Source organism: Coregonus lavaretus, assembly GCF_964263955.1.
Source record: "Coregonus lavaretus genome assembly, chromosome: 12".
NCBI classification, from domain to species: Eukaryota; Metazoa; Chordata; class Actinopteri; order Salmoniformes; family Salmonidae; genus Coregonus; species Coregonus lavaretus.
The window spans coordinates 5,931,069-5,950,038 of NC_139999.1; the positions used below are offsets into that span (position 1 = coordinate 5,931,069).

Below are 18,970 nucleotides of genomic sequence, written 5' to 3' on the forward strand. Positions count from 1 at the left end.
CAGGCCTGCCATGACTGCAGCGAAAACAATTCCTGACTATTTAAGAATTGTTATTAATCGTTGTTTTTCAGCTGTAGCGGGCAGAGAGAACGCAAGTCATCGCATATTGTCTGGCTGGTTAGGAGGAGCGCTACGCGTGATAAGCGTCTGAACTTGGAAGCTCCGGTTCACGATTATCTGCATCTCTCTGAGCGCTGTGTGCGTGGAGACAGGCTCGCTGTGACAGATGCTGCGACTATGGTGCTTTCAAGACAACTCGGAAACTTGGTACCTCCGAGTTCAAATGTATCCACGTTTTTTGTGTAGCGCTTCCTATTGGTCTATTCTGATATTTTCCAAGTGGGAAACTCGGGCCTCATCTTTCTTCAACGAGTGTCCAAGTCGTACATTTCCGAGTTGTCTTGAACGCGGCATATGACAACGCCTGTCTGTGCATAAGCACCCGTCAGAGTATGTCACACAATGTTAACAGTGACACTTCAGAGGTCAACCCTGTGGTCTGAATTAAATGTTGACAGTCATATATTTTTTAGTGTAAATGATAGCAAGGGTGCAGTGATTAGTTTAAACTAGAAGAACCGGCCTTTATAAATTATACCAATTGCACTGCTACACACCCACAATTTGGACTTGCTGACAGAAGAGCTGTAGAGATGCAACCTGGTCTCAGAGCATTTCGTATTATTCTGTTAGTAAATCGAGACGCTCCATTTAGAATGACATGTTACGGGTTCGTGTGGTATGTATTAACTTGTGGATGTCCATCATTGTATGATATGTTACGAATTGCAATTCGTACAATATGTTACGAATTACAATTTGTAAAATATGTTACAAATCTGCTAATCGTATATATGTTACGAATACCAATTTGTTGTAGCTAACGTTAGCTAGGTGGCTAATGCTATCGTTAGCGAGCTCTAGGGGTTAGGGGTTAAGGTTAGGAGTTAGGTTAAAGGGTTAGGTTTAGGGTAAGGGTTAGCTAAAAGGTTAAGGTTAGGAATAGGGGAAGGGTTAGCTAAAAGGTTTAAGGTTAAGGGAAGGGTTAGCTAAAAGGGTTAAGGTTAGGGTTAGCAAACATGCTAAGATGTGCAAAGTAGCTAAAAAGTAGTAAGTAGGTGCAAAGTTGCTAACTAGCTAAAATGCTAAAGTTGTCCGTGACGAGATTCGAACACGCACCCTCCTTTCATTTTTGTCTTAAGTAAAGGTAACATATCATACTAATTTGAATGTCTTGGCTTTACATTTACATTTACATTTTAGTCATATAGCAGACGCTCTTATCCAGAGCGACTTACAGTTAGTGAGTGCATACATTTTCATAGTTTACCATGTTAAGTCTAGTCTACGAGACCAGACTGAGACACACAGCAGGCTAGGCCTTTGATTCGCTGATAGAAGAGATGTAGAGACAAAATCAAATCAATCAAATCAAATTTTATTTGTCACAAGCTTCGTAAACAACAGGTGTAGACTACGAGTGAAATGCTGACTGACGGGTCCTTTTCCAACAATGCAAAAAAAAATATTATTGAAATAGTGACACGAGGAATAATTACACAGTGAATAACGAATAACAATGAGTAATTGAGGTAGCCATGTACAGTGCATTCAGAAAGTATTCAGACCCCTTGACTTTTTCCACATTTTGTTACGTTACAGCCTTATTCTAAAATGGATTAAATAAAAAAATTTCCTAATCAATCTACACACAATACCCCATAATGACAAAGCGAAAAACTGGTTTTTTAGAAAATGTTGCAAATTTAGAAATAAAAAACAGAAATACCTTATTTACATAAGTATTCAGACCCTTTGCTATGAGACTCGAAATTGAGCTCAGGAGCATCCTGTTTCCATTGATCATCCTTGAGATGTTTCTATAACTTGATTGGAGTCCACCTGTGGTAAATTCAATTGATTGGACATGATTTGGAAAGGCACACACCTGTCTATATAAGGTCCCACAGTTGACAGTGCATGTCAGAGCAAAAACCAAGCCATGAGGTCGAAGGAATTGTCCGTAGAACTCCGAGACAGGATTGTGTCGAGGCACAGATCTGGGGAAGGGTACCAAAACATTTCTGCAGCATTGAAGGTCCCCAAGAACACAGTGGCCTCCATCATTCTTAAATGGAAGAAGTTTGGAACCACCAAGACTCTTCCTAGAGCTGGTCGCCTGGACAAACTGAGCAATCGGAGGAGAAGGGCCTTGGTCAAGGAGGTGACCAAGAACCCAATGGTCACTCTGACAGAGCTCCGGAGTTCCTCTGTGAAGATGGGAGAACCTTCCAGGACAACCATCTCTGCAGCACTCCACCAATCAGGCCTTTATGGTAGAGTGGCCAGATGGAAGCCACTCCTCAGTAAAAGCCACATGACAGCCCGCTTGGAGTTTGCCAAAAGGCACTTAAAGGATTCTCAGACCATGACAAACAAGATTCTCTGGTCTGATGAAACCAAGATTGAACTCTATGGCCGGAATGCCAAACGTCACATCTAGAGGAAACCTGGCACCATCTCTACGGTAAAGAATGGTGGTGGCAGCATCATGCTGTGGTGATGTTTTTCAGCGGCAGGGACTGGGAGACTACAGGATCGAGGGAAAGATGAACGGAGCAAAGTACAGAGAGATCCTTGATGAAAACCTGCTCCAGAGCGCTCAGGACCTCAGACTGGGGCGAAGGTTCACCTTCCAACAGGACAATGAACCTAAGCACACAGCCAAGACAACGCAGGAGTGGCTTCGGGACAAGTCTCTGAATGTCCTTGAATAGCCCAGCCAGAGCCCGGACTTGAACCCGATGGAACATCTCTGGAGAGACCTGAAAATAGCTGTGCAGCGATGCTCCCCATTTAACCTGACAGAGCTTGAGAGGATCTGCAGAGAAGAATGGGAGAAACTCCCCACATACAGGTGTGCCAAGCCTGTTTTTGCTTTGTCATTATGGGGTATTGTGTGTAGATTGAGGGGGGGGGGAAACAATTTAATCCAGGCTGTAACGTAACAAAATGTGGAAAAAGTCAAGGGGTCTGAATACTTTCCGAATGTACTGTTCATATAGGTAGGGGTAAACGTAACAGGATAGATAATATACAGTAGCAGCAGTGGGTAGCCATTGGATTAGCTATTTAACAGTCTTGTTTAGCTTGTTTAGTTAACTATGGCTTATGGCTTGGGGGTAGAAGTTGTTCAGGGTCCTGTTGGTTCCACACTTGGTGCACTGGTACCGCTTGCCGTGCGGTAGCAGAGACAACGGTGTGGCTTGTGTGGCTGGAGTCTTTGATAGTTTTTTGGGCCTTCCTCTGACATCACTAGGTCTTGGATGGCAGAGTGATGTCCAGGGCTGTATGCACTACCCTCTGTAGCATTTTGCGGTGCCTTGCAGTTGCTGTACCAAGCGGTGATGCAGCCAGTCAAGATGCTTTCATTGGTGCAGCTGTAGAACTTTTTGAGGATCTGAGGGCCCATGCCAAATCTTTTCAGCCTCCTGAGGGGAAAGAGGTGCTGTAGTGCCCTTCTTCACGACTGTGTTGATCATGATAATTCCTTAGTGATGTGGACACTGAGGAACTTGAAGCTCTCGACCTGCTCCACTACTGCCCCGTCGATGTGGATGGGGACATGCGCTCCCCTCCGTTTCCTGTAGTCCATGATCAGCTCATTTGTCTTGCTGACATTAAGGGAGAGCTTGTTGTCATGGCACCACACTGCCAGGTTTCTGACCTCCTCCCTATAGGCTGCCTCGTCGTCATCGGTTATCAGTCCTACTACCATCATGTCGTCAGCAAACTTGATGATGGCGTTGGAGTCGTGCAAGGCCATGTAGGCGTGGTGAACGGGGAGTACTGGAGGGGACTAATGTGTTGGCGGATGTGTTGTTGCCTACCCTCACCGCCTGGGGGCGGCCCGTCAGGAAGTCTAGGATACAGTTGCAGAGGGAGGTGTTCAGTCCCAGGGTCTTGGTGATGAGCTTGGAGGGGACTATGGTGTTGAATGCTGAGCTGTATTTAATGAACAGCATTTTTTATATAGGTATTCCTTTTGTCCAGGTTGCTGAGGGCAATGTGGAGTGTGACTGATGTGGTAAACTCAATGTTATCGGATTAATCCCGGAACACATGCCTATCTGTGCTAGTGAAACAGTTCTGTAGCTTAGCATCCGCTTCATCGGACCACTTCCTTATTGAACGTATCACTGGTACTTCCTGTTTGAGTTTTAACTTGTCAGCAGGAAGCAGGAGGATAGAGTTATGGTCTGATTTGCCAAAGGGAGAGTGAGGGAGGGCCTTGGATGCGTTTCTGTGTGTGGAGTAAAAGTGATCTAGAGTTTTGTCGCCTCTAGTTGCAGAGGTGACATGCTGGTAAAAATGAGGTAAAACGGATTTCAGTTTCCGACCCGAGATAAGCATGCGTAAATGGAACGTTCGCTTTTTATGCACTTTTCTCTCCGTGCGTATTCTGATCTTGAATTTAAGCTAACCACCTGCTATTCGTTCGGGGTGGAGATCTAAGAAATGAAGGCGTGGCGGAGCTGTGTCTACAGATACACCCATAGCCGTGGGATAAAGTAATAAAGCACTGGGCCTTTACTAGTCCTGTATTAGAGGACCGATATAGCGGTCTGTAGTAGGGCCCCAGGTCTTTCAGTTGGCATAGCCTACATTATCATTCCATTTAATTCCATTGTTTCATTTACAGTGACTTACAACCCTATCTCTACATGGGATACAACTACAGTGCCTTGCAAAAGTATTCATCCCCCTTGGTGTTTTTCTATTTTGTTGCATTACAACCTGTAATTTAAATGGATTTTTATTTGGATTTCATGTAATGGATATACACAAAATAGTCCAAATTGGTGAAGTGAAATGAAAATAATAACTTGTTTCAAAAAATTCAAAAAAAAATAATAACGGAAAAGTGGTGCGTGCATATGTATTCACCCCCTTTGCTATGAAGCCCCTAAATAAGATCTGGTGCAAGCAATTACCTTCAGAAGTCACATCATTAGTTAAATAAAGTCCACCTGTGTGCAATCTAAGTGTCACATGATCTCAGTATATCTAACTGTAAGTCGCTCTGGATAAGAGCGTCTGCTAAATGACTAAAATGTCAAATGTAAATATACACCTGTTCTGAAAGGCCCCAGAGTCTGCAACACCACTAAGCAAGGGGCACCACCAAGCAAGCGGCACCATGAAGACCAAGGAGCTCTCCAAACAGGTTAGGGACAAAGTTGTGGAGAAGTACAGATCAGGGTTGGGTTATAAATAAATATCTGAAACTTTGAAAATCCCACGGAGCACCATTATATCCATTATTAAAAAATGAAAAGAATATGGCACCACAACAAACCTGCCAAGAGAGGGCCACCCACCAAAACTCACGGATCAGGCAAGGATGGCATTAATCAGAGACGCAACAAAGAGACCAAAGATAACCCTGAAGGAGCTGCAAAGCTCCACAGCGGAGATTGGAGTATCTGTCCATAGGACCACTTTAAGCCGTACACTCCACAGAGCTGGGCTTTACGGAAGACTGGCCAGAAAAAAGCCATTGCTTAAAGAAAGAAATAAGCAAACACGTTTGGTGTTCGCCAAAAGGCATGTGGGAGACTCCCCAAACATATGGAAGAAGGTACTCTGGTCAGATGAGACTAAAATTTAGCTTTTTGGCCATCAAGGAAAATGCTGTCTGGCGCAAACCCAACACCTCTCATCACCCCGAGAACACCATCCCCACAGTGAAGCATGGTGGTGGCAGCACCATGCTGTGCAGATGTTTTTCATTGACATGGACTGGGAAACTGGTCAGAATTGAAGGAATGATGGATGGCGCTAAATACAGGGAAATTCTTGAGGGAAACCTGTTTCAGTCTTCCAGAGATTTCAGACTGGGGCGGAGGTTCACCTTCCAGCAGGACAATGACCCTAAGCATACTGCTAAAGCAACACTCGAGTGGTTTAAGGGGAAACATTTAAATGTCTTGGAATGGCCTAGTCAAAGCCCAGCCCTCAATCCAATTGAGAATCTGTGGTATGACTTAAAGATTGCTGTACACCAGCAGAACCCATCCAACTTGAAGGAGCTGGAGCAGTTTTGCATTGAAGAATGGGCAAAAATCCCAGTGGCTAGATGTGCCAAGCTTATAAAGACATACCCCAAGAGACTTGCAGCTGTAATTGCTGCAAAAGGTGGCTCTACAAAGTATTGATTTTTTTTTGGGGGGGGGGGGAATAGTTATGCACGCTCAAGTTTTATGTTGTCATCTTATTTCTTGTTTGTTTCACAATCAAATATATTTTGCATCTTCAAAGTGGTAGGCATGTTGTGTAAATCAAATGATACAAACCCCCAAAAAATCAATTTTAATTCCAGGTTGTAAGGCAACAAAATAGGAAAAATGCCAAATGGGATGAATACTTTCGCAAGCCACTGTACCTTAATTTGCTTCCTCTAAATGCTTTCACGGCCATTTGGTTGTTGAAGAGGGTCATTAGTAACAGCAGCGGTGGAAAAAATACCTAACTGTCATACTTGAGTAAAAGTATAATTACCTTAAAAGAAAATGACTCAAGTAAAAGTGAAAGTCACCCAGTAAAATACTTGAGTAAGTCTAAAAGTATTTGGTTTTAAATGTACTTCATTATCAAAAGTAAATGGAATTGCTAAAATATACTTAAGTATCAAAAGTAAAAGTATAAATCATTTCACGTTCCTTATATTAAGCAAACCAGAAGGCACCATTTTCTTGTTTTTAAAAAATTGACTATAGCCAGGGGCACACTCCAACACTCAATCATTTACAAAGGAAGCATGTGTGTTTAGTGAGTCCGCCAGATCAGAGGCAGTAGGGATGACCAGAAACGTTCTCTTGATATGTGTGTGTGTGAATCCGACCGTTTTCCGATTCGAAATGTAACGACTACTTTTGGGTGTCAGGGAAAACGTACGGAGTAAAAAAGTACAGAATTTTCATTAGGAATGTAGTGAAGTAAAAGTTGTCAAAAATACATAGTAAAGATACCCCAAAAAAACTGAGTAACAGTTGATATATTTTTCTTTAAAGACATGTAGGCTAATTACATCGTTATGGAGAGGAGCGCAGACCAAGCCATAACAGTTTGAACCCGACGCTTGACGCAATACTTGGCCTTGTCATCACATAGTTCCATGGTTAGCGTAGGCAATAGAGGAAGGTATAGCCTACTATGGCACACTATTCAAATTCTACGTACACTAATCTTCCAACATTACCATGGGGTTATAGAACTGAATGTGGCAATTTTCATAACGAATCAAACCACTTTTTTGATTCACTATATTTCTTGCGTCAAGGCTGTCCAAACCAGTTATTCATACATCCTTTCCTAACCCAGAAATGTGCCTAAATAAATGTACAAGATGAGTATTTTTTTTTTTTAATCTACCAAATTGGTGTTGAAACAGAGAATATGTATTTATTTAGATGGTTTTCTTTCATTGATCTCTATTTCCCAAACCAGTTCTTACGTATTCAAGTCCTTCAACAGAATTATCATTAAAAAATGTGCACCGTATTTGAAGGGAAGGCTGAAGATAAACGTAATGAACCTTATTGAATGAAAACTCCCAAGAGAAAAAAAAAATTGTTGGTAAGCAAGTGGGAGTTTTCAGGGGTTGAATTACAGTTAGTATTCAGTGCGCGCAAGGGAACTACGCCTGCAAAGCCCGTTACGCACCTTCATAAAGGTAAGCCTGAATACCAACTAAGTGCGTAGGAAAGGTGTGCGTAAAATAGGTGTAATTTGCAGTTTATCACGAGGTATTTGAACTCAGGCGAGCAAAAACTCTAGACTTCCTTAACATAACAGATGACGCACCAGCTGTTCACAGCTGGCCACTAGGCCTACAGATGTCGCTTGATTGGGGCGGCAGGTGACACCGTCCGCAAACGTCAATTTGGGTCCTTCTAAGCACACTTTCTGACCATGTCTTCAGTACATTCAGGGTGATGGACAAGCTTCTACAAAATGTCATTTATTCTCAAAACATTATCCCAGAATTCTAGTCACAGACCAGAACAGGAAACCATGACGGTCATCAGAAACTCATTGGCCCAGATGAAAACACCATATTACAGTGTCAAGAAGATAATATGTGATTTCAGGTTAGACTATCCACAACTATAGTTTTTTTGTTTTGTTTTTTACTTACAAAACATTAACACAGTTTACAGCTAAACATCAAAAAGTCCATTACAAAAACACTTGATTTTTGATAACACCACAAGTTGTGTTCCAAGATTCAAAAGTAGAAACGTTTAGAATGAAGGTATAGGCTACGTACATTAACCGAGAGAGACTGTAACATTGATAACAAAATTGGCCAATTTAGTCCATATTAGGATTCTTCCTTTTCTCCAACAGGGTGACAAACATTTACAATTATTTACACATCCAGACAGGCCATGTCCAAAATGGCACTCTATGAGCCCTGATCAAAAGTAGTGCACTACATAGGGGATAGGGGTGCATTTAGAACACAAGCCAGAGGCTAGTATTTTTTTCCCCTGGCAACAACACGTTTTAGAACTGCTGCAGGATCAACTTCTTCTTCATGTCGTGAGAGAACCTGTTGGATCGGAACGCCTCGCTGTCATAGAACGCTGACAGGTTGTGGATGCTGATCTGTCTGGCCTGGGGAAGGAGAGAGGGCGACACGAACAACTCATAAACTATATCAGTATTGAATAGAAACAAAAACAGATGAAACAAATTTACATTATTGAGATCAAGCCAACGGTTAGAGATTAAAAAAACCATCTCAGGACTATTGCGATGGCGCCGTGGTTAGCGGCTTGGTGTAGTACGTTACCCCGGGAAAGGAAGACATTTTACACCATGATGAGACGCTTATTACCTTGTCCACCAGGTCTTTCTCTGGGATCTCGATGGTGTCCTGCTGGGCTCCGTATCGGTTCCTCTGATACGCCACCTGCTCTGACACCAGCTGCTTCAGGACGAACAGCAGCAACTCATTGTTGTCTTTTCTGAACGCCAGGTAACGGGCAAACGTCTAGAGGGAAGAGGATGAGGGGGGGGTGGGGGAGAAAAGAGGGAAGGAAGTTGGTTTCAGAATAAACAGCAGCCAGTTGTCCTGTCTGAACGCCAGGTAACGGGGGGGAGAAGACTGGGTTGGTTTCAGGATGTCACTAGAGGGCGCCGTCTAGCAAGCCTCCTCTTACACCAAACTCCTCAGACTGGTTTCCCGGACACGAGAAAGTTAACTTTATTGGAGGACTCCGTTGCTGCGCTCACCTTCCTCATGCTCCTCATGACGCTGAACTTCTGCGTGTCGATGAAGCTCTCCAGCATGACTCTGATGGCCATGTTGACGTCATCCTCCACCACGTAGTCTCGGAGGTGCATCCTGGCGTGGGCCTCCGCCATGCGGATCATAGACTCGATGTGACGCACCGTGATGGGGATGCTGCCTGTCGCCTACGCAATAATAATACATGGATTTAATAATACACACAAGACATTACTCTAACATGGATCAGCCACCTACAGGGAGGAGACGTTCAGCTATGACTCATTATTGATCCTACAGCACTCCCAATATACTGAGCTAGGATGCTCTCCTTACAGGAGACTAGGAGAAGACAACGCTATTAATTACTATTGATTCCAGGGTTAAGATCCATTCTTAAATTCATTTAAAAATTCTTGAAGTCAACAACATTCCATTTTGCATTATGGCTGTTCAGGTCTGCCACATGAGTCGCATTAGATCCCTGAGCCTAGGGACAGGTTTAAGCTTGCATTATGGCTGTTCAGGCCTGAGCCTAGGGACAGGTTTAAGCTCACCTGGCTAACACAGTATTGTGGTACGCAGGATTCAAACCCCGGTTCACACAGAAACCTTGATATCCAGCTCTCTCACGTTTTGTTCTGAATAGCCAAGTTAACAAGACTTTTGGAAGTGTGGCAACACCAGTCTAGTCAGACTCACCATGGACTCCTTGCGCAGGTCGCTGTAGATGCGAGCCACCTTATCCTGGTCCATCTGGTTGAGTTTGGGCCGGACCCTTTCCTTGGAGTACATGATGTATTTCCTCAGCAGCTCCTGGGGGATAGGAGGCACGTCTGTGGTGTTGGGCAGAACCACCTCCTCCAAGCCAGCCATGCCACCCTCCTTGTTGCTGGGGTGGTGCTTGATGTGGCTGCCCACCACGAAACGAGCCAGCATCTCATCCTATCGTAGTGCAGAGAGAGAGGTTAAGGTCTGATGACAGATGTCGAGTTGTCAGGGTTTTGTAGAGTATCAATTAAACAACAGTAGTTATATTACAATCCTGTTAGTACCAATATTACAAATATGAAAATCTATGAACGAAGTTAGCTTTCAGAAGCTAGTTGATATGCAGCGTTACCTGCACTGGGTCCACAGTATCTCTGACGACACACAGGACGTCAAAACGAGACACGATGGGCTCGGTCAGATCCACGTTCTCAGAGAAGGTCAGAGACGGGTCGTAGCGACCACCAATAGGGTTGGCAGCAGCGATGATAGTGCAGCGTGCCTGGAGCGAGGTGACGATGCCAGCCTTGGAGATGGAGATGCTCTGCTGTTCCATGGCTTCGTGGATACTGGTCCTGTCTGCGTCGTTCATCTGGAGAGGAGAGATATTTTTAAGCAACATACTGTTTCCCACATCTTGAGTGGGGCAAAGAGTTTTTACCTGGTCAGGTCACATGTTCAGGGAAATCTCATGGCCCCAATTAGATGTTATAGATCAGAAAAGACTCCCATCCTGACCAGAAAAAGACTCCCGGCCATACTCATGAGAGATGTGAATATCACACGCTCCCAAAAACGGTCACTAAGGCATCAGCTAATGGGTATAAAAATAAAAGAATCACCCTCACCTTATCAAACTCGTCGATGAGACAGACCCCTCTGTCCGCTAACACCAGAGCCCCAGCCTCCAGGGTCCACTCCCTGGTGACCGGGTGTCTCTGTACGTAGGCGGTCAGGCCCACAGCGGAAGCTCCCTGGCCTGTGGTGAACACCGCTCTGCTGGCCACCTTCTCCACGTACTTCAGGAACTGGGACTTGGCCGTACCGGGGTCACCGCACAAGAGCACGTTGAGGTCCCCACGTACCTTGTGCTTCCCACCTGGAGGACAGAGAGCAAGGTAAATACTGTTACACGTTATAATTCCTTTAGTCAGGTAGTGTAGTCAGTAAACTAGCTCCGCTCCCAATCCTCCATCACTTCCCCCTGAAGTGTGCACTTGTGCACTACACCACAGGGATTTAAAAAGCATATGAGTGGTGCACACTTCAGGAAAAAGAGTACAGAATTGGGGACGCAGGAATTATCTTCTCTATTGTCCACCAACCTGGGTTCTTGGGCTCTCCACCAAACAGAGCCAGAGCCAGGCCTCTCTTGATGTCCTCATGGCCGTAGATGGAGGGGCCGATACTGGCAAAGATCTGCAGAGGAGACAGGAGACAGACCAAGGGGATGATTCATGGGAATATTAATGATACGAGGAACGAAAACAACGACTAGAAAAGGGAGTTCCTTAAAGCCCATCTAGCTACGGGTAATGACAACCAACATTTGCTTTACATACTGAGCTGCAAGACAAAGAGATTGTTTTGTTTACCTTCTAGCCAGTAGTTCTGAAAGTAGCGCCCACGAGCCAAAAGAGGTCACCGAAAATTGCGTACTCAGATGCAGCATATATACTAAAGTATGTGGACACCCCTTCAAATGAAAGGATTTGGCTACTTCAGCCACACCCATTGCTGACAGGTGTATAACATTGAGCACACAGCCATGCAATCTCCATAGACAAACATTGGCAGTAGAATGGCCTTACTGAAGAGCTCAGTGACTTTCAACGTGGCACCGTCATAGGATGGCCACCTTTCCAACAAGTCAGTTCCTAAAATGTCTGCCCTGCTAGAGCATCCCCGGTCAACTGTAAGTGCTGTTATTGTGAAGTGGAAACGTCTAGGAGCAACAAAGGCTCAGCCACGAACCGGCTCAGAACGGGACCGGCGAGTGGTGAAGCGTGTAGCGCCTAAAAATAATCTGTCTTCGGTTGCAACACTCACTACCGTGATCCAAACTGCCTCTGGAAGCAACGTGAGCACAATAACAGCTCTAGCAGGGCAGAAATTTGACGAACTGACTTGTTGGAAAGGTGGCTTCCTATGACGGTGCCACGATGAAAGTCACTGAGCTCTTTAGTAAGGCCATTCTAGTGCCAATGTTTGTCTATGGAGATTGCATGTATGCTCGATTATATGTGGCTGAAATAGCCAAAACTACTCATTTGAAGGGGTGTCCACATACATTTGTATATACAGTGACTTCGGAAAGTATTCAGACCCCTTGACTTTTTCCATCTCTGGAGAGACCTGAAAATAGCTGTGCAGCGACGCTCCCCATCCAACCTGACAGAGCTTGAGAGGATCTGCAGAGAAGAACGGGAGAAACTCCCCAAATACAGGTGTGCCAAGCTTGTAGCGTCATACCCAAGAAGACACAAGGCTGTAATCGCTGCCAAAGGCGCTTCAACAAAGTACTGAGTAAAGGGTCTGAATACTTATGTAAATGTGATATATATATATATTATTATTTTTTTTATTCAATTGGCAAACACTTCTAAAAACTTGTTTTTCCCTTTGTCATTATGGGGTGTTGTGTGTAGATTGATGATGGGAAAAAAACAATTTAATCAATTTTAGAATAAGTCTGTAACGTAACAAAATGTGGAAAAGGTCAAGGGGTCTGAATACTTTTCGAACGCACTGTATATAGTGTAGTCTCAGCAGGGTCTTGCTAACTCACCCTCTCTCCGATGCGCTCGTCCTTGGACAGCGCCACGATGGCCTTGATGTCCTCGTCAGTGAGCTCGGCCACGGCCACTTTGTTGTCTCTACGAGCGATATGATTGGCCATGATGACCGTAGCAAACACTGGGAAGCCGTTGGCCATGTTCAGAGAGCCGTCATAGTTGTTGTTGTAGATGCCCGTCAGTTCCTGGAGGAAAAGAGGAGTTAGACTTGGGAGAATAATATAAAAGATGACAAGTTAAAGGCTTTTTAACTTTTGCCCCAAATATGAAGAGTGCCTTGGTATTTTTACTAGTATGAACAAAACGTATGAATGTTCAAAAATGGGGTACAATGTTGTTTGACATCTACCTATGAAACCACACTTGAAAATGGAGTTCAAGTCCTTGTACATCACACTAGCAGATAATGGCACTGTACCCTACGCTGTTGAGAACTACAAAAGGTTAGTTCTGTTAGGAGTCTGACTCACTATTTCGTCTCCGGGTTTGCATTGGTCCACCAGGTCAGCCAACAGGATGGCATCTTTGGAGCGTGGGAGGCGGCCAGCGGCGATCTTCCCAGGGCTCTCCTGGATGGTGATTCGCTGGTAGTTCTGGTACACAGTCTGCGGAAGGAAAAAGTATTATTATTCCACTTTTTCTTTCTGTATTTATAAAAAAAAAAAATCAGAGAAATAGTGGGAAGGGTGCCAGGATGAAAATCAAGTCACCAGGGTCGTACGTGTCAAGAGCCTGATTGGTCGACTGGCACTCGGCAGGATTCCGGCTTCACTTCCTCGTTCTCATTAGATTCTCAATTTCTATTGGTCCACTCACCTAGATTCTGTATTGCTATTGGTCCACTACCTTAGAGCATATCTATTGGTCGACTGACTCACCAACTCCATATTGATGTCAAAGGGGCCGAAGGACTGGCACTCTGGGCAAGACCCTGGCTTCACTTCCTGGTTCTGGGACTGGAAGAAGGGCCCCATGATGAAATTACACTTGTTACAGTTGTACTTGACCATGCCCAGCTGGGGTAGAACACCTGTACAGCAGGTCACCACTCCACTGGTACGGATCAACTGGTTCAGGTGGAGTTGTCTGGAGAGGAGAACAGGAAGAAACTAAGGATCACGTATTGGAAAGAGGCAAATAAATCCTATTAGTCCTACAGAGGGAATGATGCAAGAGGCTGCACCCCCCACAGAGTATCTGCCTGTGTGCATGGGAGTTCGCGTCGCTCTAATGTTCTACCTCAATTCACATTTATAAAGCCCTTTTTACATCGGCAGATGTCACAAAGTGCTTATACAGAAACCCAGCCTAAAAACCCCAAAGAGCAAGCAATGCAGATGTAGAAGCACGGTGGCTAGGAAAAACTCCCTAGAAAGGCAGGAACCTAGGAAGAAACCTAGAGAGGAAGCAGGCTCTGAGGGGTGGCCAGTCCTCTTCTGGTTGTGCTGGGTGGAGATTATAAGAGTACATGGCCATTATTAAGGCCAGATCGTTCTTCAAGATGTTCAAACCTTCATAGATGACCAGCAGGGTCAAATAATAGCTGTAGAGGAGATTAGCCTCCGTCTTTGTTGTTGCAGAAGTCGGCCCAATCTAATGCCTACTTTGTATCGCTGAGTCTACTTTTTAAAAAATCATGGAAGACACATGATCATTTCCTATCCGTATTTACCTGAGGGATCTCAGCTCTTCGACCAGGGGCAGGTTGCAGATCCTGACGTGGATCTCGTGGGCGATGCGGTCGTATTTGGGGTACATGGCCAGGACCACCTCCTTGGCTGCCTCGTCAAATATCTTCAACATCTCAGTAGGGGCCTCAGGCAGGAAGTAGGCCAGGACATGCTCCCTGGCTGCTAGGTCCTCGTAGTTCACCACCAGACTCTCCTTGTTCTCTGGAAGGTTTAAAAACACATTATCATTGGTTATTTAAATACATAATAAAAAAATGTATTGTATTTTTTTCCCCACATCTCAGTAGGGGCCTCAGGCAGGAAGTGCTCCCTGGCTGCTTGGTCCTCATAGCTCACCAGCCTGTCCTTGTTGTCTGTGAGAAGTTCCAGATAGATGAGTATAGTATTTTTATTGAATACCTTTACACATGTCGCTGATCTTCTCCTTGAACACGTTGTGTCCGTTGTCATCCACGTGGGTGCGCAGGAAGTTCTTGAAGCGGTGGTAGATCTCCAGACGCGGAGCGGCCATGACCACCCATTCCCTGACTGAGTGACCCTGCAACCAACCAACCAATCTTTATTTACGTTTTAGTCATTTAGCAGACGCTCTTATCCAGAGCGACTTACAGTTAGTGAATGCATACATTATTATTTTTATTTTTTCATACTGGCCCCTCGTGGGAATCGAACCCACAACCCTGGCGTTGCAAACGCCATGCTCTACCAACTGAGCTACATCCCTGCCGGCCATTCCCTCCCCTACCCTGGACGACGCTGGGCCAATTGTGCGCCGCCCCATGGGTCTCCCGGTCGCGGCCGGCTACGACAGAGCCTGGATTCGAACCAGGATCTCTAGTGGCTTAGACCACTGCGCCACTCAGAGGCCATATATTTGTATACCACATTTCATAAAAAAAGGTAGCAATATTAATGGACTTCACAGGGAAATAAATTAATAATAATAATAATCTGAAAAAATACACAGATAATAAAATGAAAAGGTAATTAAAACCACCATCTTTCCTTACCTTCATGTCCTCCAGGTTCTCGATGCTCTCGATCATCTCTTCGTCCTCTCCTTCCACCCCGGTCCCCTCTGCAGCCCGCTCAGCCAGGCGACGCCTCCGGGCAGGGCGCTCATCCTCATCCTCACTGTCTGTTAGGAGGAAGACCATTGAGTAGAAAATTAGTATAGTTCATTGATGTGGCAAGCTTAGGATAATCCTCCAGAAAGGAGGACGATTAGTGGAAGTCGTTGCTGCAGCAAGGTTTGGAGTTACTTCATATATTCCACAACGACGCAGATTATGATACGATACAGTCCGAAAATATATACGCCTAATGCAGTATTATCAAAACAGAAAGGCTACGGGCCAAACCTAGGGGTTTTAATGGCCTACAGTATACTTGGCTCTCTGGGCCTTTACCATGACCAGAAGGTATGGCGTACATACCATAGAACAGTCCTCTCCTGAGTCTGCCCCCTCAAGAGAGATCTATACACTACCAGTCAAAAGTTTGGACACACCTATTCGTTCAAGGGTTTTTCTTTATTTTTGTACTATTTTCTACATTGTAGAATAATAGTGAAGACGTCAAAACTATAAAATAACACATATGGAATCATGTAGTAACCAAAAAAAGTGTTAAACAAATCAAAATACATTTTATATTTGACATTCTTTAAAGTAGCCACCCTTTGCCTTGATGACAGCTTTGCACACGCTTGACATTCTCTCAACCAGCTTCATGAGGTAGTCACCTGGAATGCATTTCAATTAACAGGTGTACCTTCTTAAAAGTTAATTTGTGGAATTTCTTTTCTCAATGTGTTTGAGCCAATCAGTTGTGTTGTGACAAGGTGTGTGTGTGTGGGGGGGGGGGGGGGTATATAGAAGATAGCCCTATTTGGTAAATAAAAAATGTCCATATTATGGCAAGAACAGCTCAAATAAGCAAAGAGAAACGACAGTCCATCATTACTTTAAGACATGAAGGTCAGTCAATACGGAACATTTTAAGAACTTTGAACGTTTCTTCAAGTGCTGTCACAAAAACCATCAAGCGCTATGATGAAACTGGCTCTCATGAGGACCGCCACAGGAAAGGAAGACCCAGAGTTACCTCTGCTGCAGTGAAGTTGTTCATTAGAGTTATCAGCCTCAGAAATTGCAGCCCAAATAAATGCTTCACAGAGTTCAAGTAACACACACATCTCAACATCAACTGCTCAGAGGGGACTGTGTGAATCAGGCCTTCATGGTCGAATTGCTGCAAAGAAACCACTACTAAAGGACACCAATAAGAAGAAGAGACCTGTTTGGGCCAAGAAACACGAGCAATGGACATTAGACCGGTGGAAATGTGTCCTTTGGTCTGGAGTCCAAATTTGAGATTTTTGGTTCCAACCAGCGTGTCTTTGTGAGACGCAGAGTAGGAGAGGAGGTGTTATGGTGCTTTGCTGGTGACACCGTCTGTGATTTATTTAGAATTCAAGGCACACTTAACCAGCATGGCTACCACAGCATTCTGCAGCGATACACCATCCCATCTGGTTTGGGCTTAGTGGGACTATCATTTGTTTTTCAACAGGACAATGACCCAACACACCTCCAGGCTGTGTAAGGGCTATTTGACCAAGAAGGAGAGTGATGAGTGCTGCATGGTAACTACATGATTCCATGTGTTATTTCATAGTTTTGATGTCTTCACTATTATTCTACAATGTAAAAAAATAAAAAAAAATAAAAAATTAAGAAAAACCCTTGAGTAAGTGTCCAAAATGTTGACTGGTACTGTATATCTATCATAATGTGTATGTATATATATATATAATATCCTAATTTCCTCAGCCTACCTCCCTGTCCCTGAGTCTCATGTATGTAATATAACATCCTCACCATACAGCAGACCTCTCCTCAGCCTGCCTCCCTGCTCCCTGTCTCTTCTCCTCATGGCGTCCTCAGCTGCAGCCCTGGCTCCAGGAGACAGCTCTGACAGCTCCTCATCAAGATCCAGACCCTCCTCCTCATACCTGTCCAGCTCAGGGATGGCTCGGTAGTCCCTGTATGGGGGGGGGGGGGGGGGGGTTAGTGTGTGGTGAACATGAAAATGCTTTGAGAATAACTGCACCCATAAAGCAACCAGAATACCATGTAAAGAACTATGTCATAACTCAGGATGAGGTAAACGACCAGGATCAATTCCACTTTGAATTAATTTGAGTGAATCCCTAACAGGTATTGAATACATGTTTTATTGCAATCATGTTACACTGCACCACAAGGAATAAGAACAGTCACTAACACTGTAACCTGAGTAACCCAGCTAGTTTATCAAGTTAGCTAGAATGAAATAAACTCTGTCCACCTTGACTGAACACCTCCCCTTACTCACCTCTCCATCGCATCTCCGATCAGTTCCTCCCCATCTCCCTCCTCCTCCTCCCCCGGCAGAGGACCATCACCCAGGAGCCCCTCGGACTCGTCCTCGAAGGGGGGCAGGTCTCTCCCGGGGCTGGAGGTCAGGTCTCCCCGCCTGGAACCACGGCTGGGGCTGGTCGCCATGTGATATGACTCAGATGAATCCTGACGAAGAGGAGAATACACAGATCCTCGTTAAAGTCGATTAGCTAAACTTAGCTAGTTATTTATGTGACGACTTATAGCATAACAATGTTATTGTAACAAGATGTTCCAATGCGGATTCCCTAACTATGTTTAACAGGCAGAAAGTACTGTAACGTGGTAAACAAAGAGTTAACTAGTTAGCAGAACATGAGCTATATAAATGAAACATTGTTACTTTTCAAGTTAGTTACCAGGGTATCTCTAGTTAGCTAGCTAACTATAATTGTGACAATGGAGTGCTAGTTCGCCGACTGATGGCTGACAACCTGGCAATCAAACTGGCTAACTAACTAGCAACTAGCGAACAATGAAATACTACATTAAATTATTTGTATAACTTTGACATGGCAAATAAAACGTATAAGAAGCTTAGCTAGCTAAGATTGGTGAACAAGATAAGGTAGCTAGCTAAGATTCGTGGGCAAGACAACGTTGTTAGCTAAGATTTGTGGGCAAGACAACGTTGTTAGCAAAAGGAGAACGCTAGCAAGGCTAGCTAACCCATCACAGGACATAAACAATCATCTGTCAACTAAAAAACAGCATGCAATGTTAATATATAACTATTTTTTATAATAATCACTCACCGCCATTGTTTCGTGCTTACTTGTCTCCGCTGCTTCCGCGCAAGTGTTTTTTTTCTGGCCACACTGAGTTTTCGCGCCAAATATTCACGTGGTATGGAAAGCGCGCGAAATCTCATGAATATGTAACGTTGAAACCCAAACTGAGTATTATGATTGGTCGGAGCTAATTGACGGCTCTGTGTTTGGTCAAGTCCTTTGAAATATATTTAGGTGCACT

At 44.4% G+C, this 18,970-nt stretch overlaps 1 pseudogene across 1 annotated transcript; it reads right to left on the reverse strand.

Moving 5' to 3' along the window:
- Window positions 1-8,011: 8,011 nt before the first annotated feature.
- Window positions 8,012-18,869, reverse strand: LOC311138950 (DNA replication licensing factor mcm2-like; annotated as a pseudogene). The gene is made up of 16 exons (XR_014615465.1): window positions 18,754-18,869; window positions 17,934-18,124; window positions 17,438-17,601; window positions 15,566-15,693; window positions 14,955-15,093; window positions 14,537-14,756; window positions 13,743-13,950; window positions 13,335-13,469; window positions 12,858-13,049; window positions 11,395-11,488; window positions 10,918-11,168; window positions 10,422-10,661; window positions 10,001-10,243; window positions 9,304-9,486; window positions 8,906-9,061; window positions 8,012-8,682 (listed from the first exon to the last, which is right to left on the reverse strand). The product of XR_014615465.1 is annotated as a DNA replication licensing factor mcm2-like (transcript).
- Between the last annotated feature and the right edge of the window lie 101 nt (window positions 18,870-18,970).